General features: G+C 35.4%; 1 protein-coding gene across 1 annotated transcript in view; it reads right to left on the bottom strand.

Moving 5' to 3' along the window:
• lrba (LPS-responsive vesicle trafficking, beach and anchor containing) overlaps positions 1-12,378 on the bottom strand; it is a 341,818-nt gene that overhangs the window by 243,168 nt on the left and 86,272 nt on the right. The gene's annotated exons all lie outside the window — the stretch shown is intronic.

The following is a 12,378-nucleotide window of genomic DNA, read 5'->3' as shown; positions in this document are numbered from 1 at the left end:
ATATATACAAAAATAGGAATAGCTAGGAAAGCAATGTTCATGCAGTCGTGCAATCTTTTAAAGTAAGCAAATGTGGAAGCATCAAAATCCCATGCAAACAGAGTAGGAATGTTTTTCTACACAAACTATGCCTTAATGTTTTTACTTTATACTGTAATGAAAAAATAGAAGCAATACTATAACAAAAATATTTTTTTTCTATCCTCTAATAACCAGTTTTCCTTTTAGATTAGAAACTATAATGGCGTAGGCCATGCTACCTCTTTTACTGGTAAGAATTTGTATGGTTAATAAATACACCTTTCCACTGAATAGCAAAGCAGAATATGGTCTTTATGAAGACATAATAATAATATTCTAATTAAAATCTAAGAGTTTGTTTGAAAATGTATATTTACTGTAAGTATAAATACAATGCAGTCACCTATGGTATTCTATAAAATACTATTAGTACAATGTAAAAGTCATCTCTTAATAAAGCTGAAGACGTAACTATTCCTTTAGAACTTGCCATAAAGGGGCAGCCTAAAAGCATGAAGTGTGACACGTCATGTTTCTTAATATCCTCAACATCCCCATAAAAGTACACATAAAAAGAAAGCAGTTGAACAAAGAACATCAAAACATGGATTGAGAAAAGCATATCATGCCAGTTTCTCCACTGCTGAGATTTATTCAAGTAGGTGTTAGTCTAAACAATTTCAGAAACCGCAGCTGTGCTGAACTTAAAGAGAATGTAAAAAATAATGGGCATCATCTATCATGATGAATTCAATATTTCATCACACAAGGTATGCCATCTACAACTATGGCAAACAATATGATATAAAGAGTATAATAGCATTGGTTATCTTCTCCCACAGGTCCTAGTGAAAATGCTGTAAAAGCCTTTCTGCTACCACTAATGCAATCTCGATACTGCAAGGCACATTTTAACACTTTAGTGAAGGAGGGGCTGCCGAAAGGATTCAGCTATGTCAATATTGTAAAGCCTCTATAAGCTTTGCTTAATTGATAAACATTTCCTGCCTTTGCCATCAATTTGAGTGCTACATAAATAGTCTCTCTGACCTCAATATAATATCTCCTACTGTATCTATACATTTCATTAATGAACTGTGTCATGTTCAAGGATTTAAAAAATAACAGGAGGAAAAAATTTAGTAGTAGTAGTAGAGAAAAGTCAGAAACACATGTCATTATGAAGACAAGAGCAATGCTAAAGAAAAGCGTTCCATGTGTTGATAAACTTTAGGATACAAATTGCCACTGAAGGTCTGTCTTTTTACTATTACAGGCATTAATACGGAATAGCAATCGCCGTACTAAAGTGCTATCATGAGGTTCCATTTTGCACATGCGCTAATGTCTGATGGGGTGGTTTGTAGCGGCCTTGTCTCCATAAACTTCTCAAGAAATTCTCATTGAAATGTTGAGAACTGTTGCAGAGTGTTTCTCCAAAACAATGAGTAAGGCATACTTGGTGCTATTATTAACTCTTACAAAATAGGTGTAGCTATAAAGGCAGGTGAATACTCCTTCATAAGAAGACTATTTCTGACTAACTGAAAAATTGCTTAAAAAAAAGCCAATCTATAAATTGTAAAAGTAAGCCTTGGGACTCTTCCAGTTACATGGGAGTAGGAGAAACAATAGGTTACCCGAAAGCAGTTCTAATGTGTAGCACTGGCTCCTTCTGAAAGCTTAAACAGCAGCTCCCAGTAGATATCAGAATAGCACTCAGTAAGAAATCCAAGTCTGGCTTGGCTCCTCCAGTTACATGGGAGTAGGAGAAACAATAGGTTACCCGAAAGCAGTTCTAATGTGTAGCGCTGAACAGCTAAAAATACATTTGTTGGTTCAAGAATAAAATGTTAAATGGAGTGAATTATGTAAACAGTGTAATATGGACATAAAAAGTAACCCATAAAAATCACAACAGAATCCCTTTAAAGGGGAACCACCCCTTTAAACAACAAAATCACGTGGGTTATGTAATATAAATTTACCTACTGTTCTAATCACCTATAGCAAAAATTTCCAGGGGGCATTTACTGGTCACCTATTTATATGAAACAATTCATTGGTTGCTATTGGTATCAATATTCTATGCGTCTGTTATTAAATATGGTGGTTCTTTTTTCCCCAAACAGGTTAAAGGTCGTTTCTCACGGCACATTCAAAAATTAATCATGGGCAGTTTTAACTAGAAACCCGTAAAGTCAAAGTCTCATTATAGATTACACTGCCACACTAAAATGCAATGCTATAATAACTGTACAATATTATTTAGAGACATTTAAAAACAAATTTCCCATGGTGGGTGGATAAAGGCTAACAAATGTATGACCCATTTTGCAGAGAACATATGACTGTACAGAAAATATTTTTTAATATTGCCAACTGAGAATTGTAATGATCTTTTTAAACTGTAATCTAGGCTGCTTTTCCACTTTCTAAGAAGGACTTCAAGGACTGAAAATTTTGTCTTGCAAAATGAGCAGATTGACACGTCCACCGAGAGTTACCAAGGAGCCTGAACTCCAAAACATGATAAAGAGATAACACTACACAACACTGCAAGGTCAAATACGAAGAAAAATAAGATGGGTGTTATGGTAATGTTCATGTACTTAGAACAAACCTATCAAGAAAGTTTCAACAGTGTTTGTCTTCAATGTCACCACCTTCTCAGCACCACTCAAAACTAGCTTTGTTGTAGAAACAAGCAGTCATATTAAGAGGGCATTATCTCAGCTGTTATGTCAGAAGCAAGCGTTTTCTCTGCCTCTTATGTAATTGACATTTTAACACATGTAATGAGTCATTTGTCACTTTCACAATCAGGAAAATTTTCTTTAAAAGTCAAAGGTTTTATAGCAACAGAGATAATAGTGAATTAAAGGCCATTTATTCTGATTTTTAAATAAAAATCAACCAAAAGAAATAACATAAAAAATGTCATAATAGTCTTTCTTTAGAGGTGAAAATATAGCACACTGAAAAAGACATATGGTTTACTTTCATTTTAACATGCAACAAATAGGTTATTCTGACAGATTTAATCCTCAGAGCCATAACACACAGGACCTGATTTATGAACCCCTGATTCATGGATTGGTTTGGCCTGCTACCGAAAGATGATTAAAAAAAAATAAATACATTCCCCAACAAGTGAGCTTTTGCCAAAAATAAAGGTGGCAAGATTTTTATTTTTGGTTAGGAAAAAGTAGCACTAATTTTTATAAAATCCAGTCTGATCAAAAGCCAACACAATGCACTGTAATATAAAATAACTGTGAGCTTACTTGGGGCCCTTAAGAATATTCCATGCCACATTTGGTAGACTGCTTTAATACCCCCTGTGTAAAATAGCTTTACACAGCTCTGAGTCTACATAAAATCAACTAACCGATTCCTGTCAAGTACTCCTTCTGTAGAAATTTGCCTTAATACCTTAATCTTCCTGATCTTTAGATCACTTCATGCATGAGGTTAGATATTTGGAAATATTTATTGTATTAAATATTTGCTGTTCTAAATGGAGGGCTCTGTCCCATGCCACATAAAGGAAAGATATCAAAACTAAAGTAGAGATACTGAAACTGGCAGGAAGGTTTTGTAGATACTAAAACCTGTAGTTGAATTTCTTAAACAAGGCATTGCTATGGACTGGCTAATATCCTTTATTTCAATAGGTATGACCGTGACCCAAGGGTTCAGTGTGAGGCAATAGAAAATAACTACTCCCGCATTATCTCCATTATGAAACACTGCACCCACACTATATTTATATGATAAATGACATAAAAAATAACACATTTATGCCAACTCTATTTAAGCTTAAATAGATGAATAAGATAAAATAATGAGTCACAAATGTTCTTAGCCAGATGTATCCTAATTTCTCCTGGCATGGAAATTAGAAAGGCTTGCAAAACTAGGCGTGGTGATGAAAATTCCCAGAGCTACTTACCCCAAAGTCATGCTTGCTAGGAAAATTTGGAAACATTCACTTTACTTTACTAAGAAGCAGGTTATGTCATGAAGATAATGTCCCAGAGCCTCAAAACTGCCTACAGCTGCCTGACCTGAGACAAAGAAATTCACCTTGCAAGAAGGTTCCACAAGAGTGGGAGCAAGTATTAAGGCCACAGGACAAGATAATGGCTAATGATGATAGTATTTATTTCAATTTCTTTAGCTTACTATTTATTTTTTACTGGACTGAGTAGTTAGTAAAAAAATTTAGTGGCCAAATTAAAATGGCTTAACTGTTTAGTACGACTCTCAATTAACAAAATATTGCACTTGTACAATGTAATTCTAAGGAACTTTCTAAAATAAATTAAATATGTTTAATGCTTTAACAGTTAATGTATTGTGAATTTCTTTTTGAAAGCACCCTCTGCCTGGTTGTTTATATACCCTGCAAATCTGACTCCTGACACAATGATGCTGCAGCCAGCTAATTAACCTGAAGAAAACCAATTTCTGCTACAATGTATCAAGAACCAGAACTATAGAAGAGAAATGGGTAAATTAAACATTGTTTCCAATTATAGATAATTTACAAATTACTATGGGTGGCATTCTTGAAAATTGTGGTGACATTTTAGAAATGCCAATTCACCTGGAATGCTAAGTCTTCTTAACTTACCAAGAGTGTTCCCATTTCATGATAATGCAGCAGTCACTATAAATCATTTGTTTCTTATCACAAATTTTGAAATGTAAGTGCAGTAAATTAGGTAGATCAAAAGTGTCTTTAGCTTTCATTCTATAAAATGTCAAACAAATTAATATCTATATGACGAAACTGGCAAACATGAAATCTCAACTCTATCAAAAACAACGCTCATTTTAGTTTTTTTGCAGAAAATTATATGCTTTGTAATACAATATATAAAAACACAGTTTTTTATTCAAATCAAACTTTAGAAAACATAGATGTGCATATGTTGTACATGTAAAAATAATGTAGATAAAAGCACAATTTATCAGGTTCTGCCATCTACGTTTTCATTCACATAAATGAAGTAAATAATTCTACTTACTAAAGCTTTTAATATGTTTCTAGACTTGGGAATCATAGAAACCAAATCTACATGTTAAGGCTAAAAAAATGTAACCAAATGCCTGACACAGAAGGTCACCTACAAATGTACTCTAAAGGGAATATTCTGCGAGGCACAGTTCTTTCATCTGGCCGATTCAAGTTCTTTTTCTAATCAATAGTAGAGTTTAGTTTCAACACTGGGTGATAAAACTTGCTTTAGACACATCAGTTACAAGCTCTAAACAGATGATCGTCATTAGGCTTCTGTTACAATCATGTATACCAAGGCTGTATAAAATGTATCCTATTAGTATATGGTCAGTCTGTTTGACAACTGCAGTCGTGAAGACAAATGGCAGCTGCTGCCCTCTGAGGTTTTAAGTCATGTCTATTGGGAATCTCAAGCCCAAATGGAAAAAAATAAGGCTGGTTCATTACACTGGGGAAAAAAGGCAGCACTTCCATTACAAAGTACATCAAAGAACTATTTTTATTACACTATAAACTCATATAAACAATAAATTGTATAACTCATTATAAAGCACTGTTGCCTTAAAAACGTAAAACTTAAAGTGACCATGTATTAACATTTAAATATAAGGATGGACATAGAAAAAAAACCTAGAAAGGAAACCAGAAACAACAAATACAGAATGTCCATCCTTTAAGCATTTTATATATGTGTCTTGACATGAAAATAACTCCACCAATAAAGCTTTTGTGAAGACTTCTTCATACTTTAAGGGGAAAAGGTATAACAATACAAACATATCTACAGTGGTGTCAATGCGTGCTGAAACGTCAAAAAGACAAAGTAGCATAGTAAGTAGGTTCAAAAAAGGCATCTGTCAAGTTCAACCTTTCATGTCTATATATAACCTGCCTAACTACTAGTTGATCCATAATCCAAAAACCCATCTGCAGCCTTTACATTTTGCCTCAGAGGGAGACCAGTCTCTGGATCAGCGTGTACTAAGAGCTATTTTCATTCACTACCCTCTATGGGCCCCCTCCCTGTTCCTACCCTACTGAGTCTATTGCATAGAAAACCATTTCCTTTTGTAACCCTAACATACATGCAGAGTTGTGCAACAAAGTTCTCAGATGCCATCTTTTGTATCTATGGATTTTCTTTGGATCAGTTCACTGACATGGAGCTTGCAAGCATGCGTGCAGCTGGAGCTGGGATGAACCTTCAAGCTCCATGTCGGAAAACTAATCCAAACAAAAACCATAGATACAGAAGAGATTTTCTGAGGACTCTGCTGTGCTACTCTGCATCAGGTTCACAAAAGTAAAAGAGCGTCATGTAAACCCTCTTTTTTGAACCCTGACCAGTGGTTAATAATCCCTGCTGTACAATAATCTAATAGCATTGGCTGTACAGAACCTGCTGCCATTGGGTGATTTAAAGGAACAGTAACACCAAAAAATGAAAGAGCTTTAAAGTAATAAAAATATAATGCACTGTTGCCCTGCACTGGTAAAACTGGTGTGTTTGCTACAGTAACACTACTATCATTTATATAATAAGCTGCTGTGTAGCCACGGGGGCAGCCATTTAAGCTGGAAAAAAGGAGAAAAGGCACAGGTTACATAGCAGATAACAGATAAGTTCTGTAAAAGATAATAGTGTTTTATCTGTTATCTGCTATGTGCCTGTGCCTTTTTTCCTTTGAATGGCTGCCCCCATGGCTACACAGCAGCTTATTTATATAAATTATAGTAGACTTTCTGAAGTAAACACACAACTTTTACCAGTGCAGGGCAGCAGCACATTATATTTTAGTTACTTTTATACACTTTCATTTTTTGGTGTTACTGTTCCTTTAAGATATTTAGCACAGAACAGGATCACAATAAAAAAAAAACAGAAAGATTTGGCCACAGTCAAATGTTAAACTATTTTGTTGTGAATAATTTTGTTGCAATCACTGTCAATATAAAATAACTTTTTCTCTCCATTATCATTTGTTCAAGAGAAATGAAACATGTATTTACACAACTTCATTAGATGTTTAATATGACAGCCTGATGTGTATAGAATTCAGAAGAAATGTTCCTACAGAATATTTATTACAATAACAAATCTTAGAAGTGTTATATAAAATTCATTAGTTTGCCTTAATCAATTCTCAGATCAACATGCACATTAGTTCCTGACAGCCTAATTCAAAAAAGCTATTACAACCCCATATCTTATGTAGAAATATGACAGAAAGCAGCAATGTTAAACCAGTTAAACAGAATGAAAATGCAAAGAAAACAGATTAGGGATGATTTATTTGAATTTCTAGTGCTGAAGTTTAATTACAACTAACATAATAAAATAGTTCCTTTATTATTTTACAGCAAGTAATGGCCTCAGGTACAAATATAGTACCAGGCTCTCCCCAACTGAATGATCGATCTCTTGGTATTCTACTAGAAGACTGCAATTTGATCAAAATACTGCAGAGTTAAATTACTAAAGAAATCAGTTATGTACAGTCCTTCTTAGCAACTACTGCAAATTTTAGAAAATAAGTCCAAACTTTGGTTAGAAATGTATTGTTTTCTTTTTTTAAAAAAAAGGATCATGTGCAATGATAAATTCCAGAGAGGTAACATTCCCTTCTTTTTTATGCACAAATAAAATATGTTTACATCTTCTAAGCATTTAAAGTCACTGGAAATATAAGTCTCTACTACATGTACCTTGTAAAGTTGGGCAACCCACTGGTTGCTGGCTCAAGCTTCTTAATTATTCACATCCCTCAAAACCCCAAGTTAATCCATCAAATTTGTTTTAAATTATTTGTAGACAGAAACTATCTTCTAAAAGCCATTAATTAAAATAATGTTGCATGATGTATGAACCATATAGTCTATGGATCCAAAAAAGTTGGACTTTAGCTTAGTACAATGCCCGCAGGTGGGCCTTTCCTAGAGGCTAAAGTTTAAGAGCCCCTGTGTGCAAGAGTCAGGCAGGCACCCTAGGTGACCCGGCTGGCCACCTCACCCCCACTGCTTCCCCCTATTCCACCCCCCACCCCACAAACACGCGGGGACACCATAGAGGTTGGAGCATGGCACGCAGACGCTGTGTGGGGGGGGGGTAGTGCCGGGAAATCAGCAGTGGGGTAAGAGATCCCAGACTAGGGGTTGGCAACAACTATTGAGCCCTAGGCAGGTGCCTCTTCTGCCTACCCCTAGTTCCGGCCTGATGAAGACAGATAACTGAAGTACCCATGTGCAGACATATACACAAGAATTCCTCTTCAAATATGTTTGGCATTTGATTGGGATATGGCTAATATGATGAAGGTGGGGGACCTTTATGTGAATGGAACTGTACTACAATGTACAATGTAGTACCCAGCTGGTACTATCCCACAAATTTAAAGGGGTGGTTCACTTTTTCAGATAACTTAATATGCTTAAGAATGTCGGATTCCTAGCAACCTTGCAGTTGGACTTCATTATTTTTTTTTTTTTTATAGTTTTTGAAGTATCTGGCTTCCTCTTCTACTGCTTTCCAGCTTTCAAATGGGGGTTACTGACCCGGCACCTGAAAAACTATTGCTCTGTGAGTTTACAATTAGCTGCTGACATTTTAAACTGGGGAGCTGAAAAACCAAGTAACTAGTAATAAAAAAATAAAAATCTATCATTGTCTACATCATACTAAAACCTAATGTAAACATTAACAAGCCCTTTAAAAGAGAAGGGATCAATATTCAGTATGTCCGCCCATTAACACCCTGGTCCGATGCAACCGTTTGCTAGAACAGTAAAAAGTTTAAAATAATTACCCATTTGGAGCCCCACTCCCCTATGCCTGTAAGTGGTGAGGCATATGCTTTCTTATAATTATCCTATATGGGATGGTTGCTTTTCTCTAGCTTTATAATGTCCTCCTTATTTATAAGGTAGATGGAATAGATATATAATGGTAGACAGATAGCTATAGATACACATTTGTACCACTTTAGATTTAACGGTTTTGCAAATGTATATTGAGACATAAAGAAAACATTAATGGCTGCTACTTTAGAAATTAAATAACATGCATGTGAATAGGCTAGAATTGATTCTCACATAATTTCTCATTCATCATGTATAAAACAATTATAGTTTTATATTTTAGTATCTTCCCAAATGGTGCAAATTTAGATGGAGTATCTCTACCACCTTTTTTTTGTTCTTATAAACGGTACATTACTCTTAAATTTGTTGAACACGCCTTAAGAAAACCAAAACCAGTCTAACATAGGGCATTTAATATGTCCACTTGTCATTTGGTAAGCCATATGATAGTTTTAGCATTGAATAACAAACAGTAAGCCTTGTGCAGGCCATTTACTTCATTCAGCTGTTATGAGTTGAATAACTATGTTGTAACCACAGGGTGCCAAATTAAAACACACATTACTTTGAACAGTCTCCACATTTAGAGCCCAGCTTCCTGTCAGGAAGAGTTCCATTTCACTGCATAGCCCAATCAGCAGGGAGCTACTAGAATTAAGTGCCAGTTGATATTACTTTGTTTTGCATCAACCACCCCTGAGAATAATGTTCAAACATTTTGCAGAGAGGTCAGTATGGTCTCATCCTTCTGACTAGACTGTAAAGCCATGGGGTGTGCTCAGTTTTCTATGAAGTTCACCTTAAAGAGTGGTGTTTTTGAACCCTAGCACGCTGGAGTCACAACAGGAAGCCTTGTGCTTCTGACAATGATTGTTTTGATACCAGCGTTATGATATTTGGCAACTTTTTCCATCTGCAGCTCACTGCTTATATATGTGTCTAGTAAAGCTGCCTTGTTTAAATTACACTGACATTTTAAGGAATTTAAACAAAATCCTCTCTGAAGGAAAGGGAAAGTAATAATATGACTAATTATTTTGAAAAAAAAAAGCAAACCAAAAAGTAGGAAATTGCAGAGTTTTAGGGCACCAGTGTATGATCGAAGCAAAACATTACTACTCCTTTAAAGGGGTAATCAAATTCTTATGTTCCAAAATATCTGTAATGAGGTCTGTATGATTTACAGCATACGACCGCACATTTTAGTCTTTCAAATCACCCTTGACTAGAAAAAGTGTTATCGCTGGTTTATGACATTGCCATTTAGAGAAGTTCTCCTTGAGATGTTTTTGTTTAAAAAAAAAAAAAAAAAAAAAAACACATTTACATGGAAGAGGCTCACATTAATCATACATCTATAGTTATGGACATATGTTATTTCTCAAACTTTTCCATACCACCTCAACACCATTACAGAATATAATTTTAATAAGGAAGGCCTTTAATGTAGAGTTAGCATGCTGAAGGAGGGATGGCAGTCAAAAAGAAACATAGTCGATAGTAAATCACTTCACCCCCACCTTCCAAAGCAAAGGGTCAAAGGAAAATATGGGGCATTACCTGCAGGTATTCGCTTAGGGGTTGTGAAGGAGGAATGTGCTGCTTTAGATATACTGTAAATATATATAAACTCGGCATATTCTGGCTCATATCAAGCTATTTTTATTTTCTAAATTGTTATTGGATAAAAGGTTTTAGATGGTAAACATTTGGTACAATGTAAGCGCATATTTATATATTAATATGCATGTATATTTTATTTACATAGACTCTAGGCATACAAGTATGTATGTGTTTATATTGTGAGTGACTCTGGACCATACCCCTCAAGGGCCCGGTTTTCTTGCCTTCCCCGAAGAGTCTGCCCTTCCAATAGTTAGGAAAATGGCCAAGTCATACAAAAAAAAGCTGGTTTCTGCCCTGGGAAGCTTACAATCTTTATTATAGGCAACAGACTTTGGGTAGGGGTTCATTGCCAGAAAGCAGAGAGAAGAGAAGATTGTTGAAGTTGTGGAGCTCATTGCCTATTGGAGTATTAATAACAAATTCTTTAGATGACTTTATTCATTAAGAGAAAACTATATCCCCAGAATGAATACGTAACCAATGGATAGTTTGTATTATGTTAAGTGACCTATTAAAGAATCTTGCCAAAATAGAATATATATATCAGTAAATATTGCCCTTTTACATCCTTTCCCTTGAGCCACCATTTAGTGATGGGCTGTGTGCTCCCTCGAGGATCACCTGACAGGAAATAATGCAGCTCTAACTGTAACAGGAAGTAGTGTAGAAACAAAAGGCAGAACTCTGTCTATTCATTGGCTGATGGGGCCTAGCATGTATGTGTGCCTTGGCTTGTTTGTATGCACTGAGTATCCTATGATCCCAGGGGGTGGCCCTTAAAATGGCAATTTTCTATTTAGGATTACCCAATAGCACATACTACTAATTTTTTTTTGAAAATAGTTTATTTAGATGGAGCAGGGTTTAACATATGAGCTTGTTTATGCAATATATTTTTACAGAGACCTACATTGTTTGGGGGTATAGTTTTCCTTTAATTAACTAGATTTTAGTCACTGCAGCAGATTACTGTTTTTGTCAACAGAAATATCCCAATCATATCTAATCATGGAGAACTTTACCTAAAGGGAATTTCTTGTTGGCCTTTGACAGCATGACTATTAAATAAATCATCTCCATAAGCGTAAACTGGAGAGAAAGTGGCAATTATAAAGCCCAAAAAATACTTCTGCACATGCACAAATATACTAGAATAAACTCTCTAACCCTGTATCTTTTGTTGCAGTGCCATACAGCACAAGGAGAATTAGAGCTGAACTGTTCTCATGTGAATCTTGGGTTGCCACCTCTACCGGCTAAGAAAGCTGGGCGGGGGGGGGAAGAGGGGCCGTGATGTCACAGGGAGGAGGAGGGGCAGTGACATCACATGGGCTGGGCTTCAATTCCCCAGTGATTTTTACCTTTCCTTTAAAGCAGCCACTGAGTGCAATAGGTTTTTTTAAACAAAGTACTGAAAATTATCATATTTATAATTATGTTAGTCTGTCCAATTACTTTTGAGCCCCTGAAAATGGGGGGGAGTCTATAAAATTGTCTGTCTTTCCTAAATAGCTTTTGTTAAATGCCCTGAATTAAAGCTGAAAGTCTACACAAATCCATTGTGATGGAGTACAGAGCAAAATTGTGTCACTGGCCGAATATTTATGGACCCAATAGAATATAGAATACAATGGTTACAGATTTACAGTCATATTAAACTGAGGTCAAATGTCATTCATGGATCTTTACAGACATGTATATGAAAGCCTTTGTATATTATTAAATAAAATTGTTGCTGCCATAAAATCATTTATATGTACCTGCTGGACAAATAAATTAAATGTAAGATTTTTGGTGTTACTATTTTTATAACTGTACAAAGGTGGGGGTCTAAAGTACAAAAT

This window comes from Xenopus tropicalis, chromosome 1 (genome assembly GCF_000004195.4).
Source record: "Xenopus tropicalis strain Nigerian chromosome 1, UCB_Xtro_10.0, whole genome shotgun sequence".
Classification (NCBI taxonomy): Eukaryota; Metazoa; Chordata; class Amphibia; order Anura; family Pipidae; genus Xenopus; species Xenopus tropicalis.
Note: the sequence above shows the minus strand (reverse complement) of the source record. Positions and strands in the feature narration are given on the sequence as shown.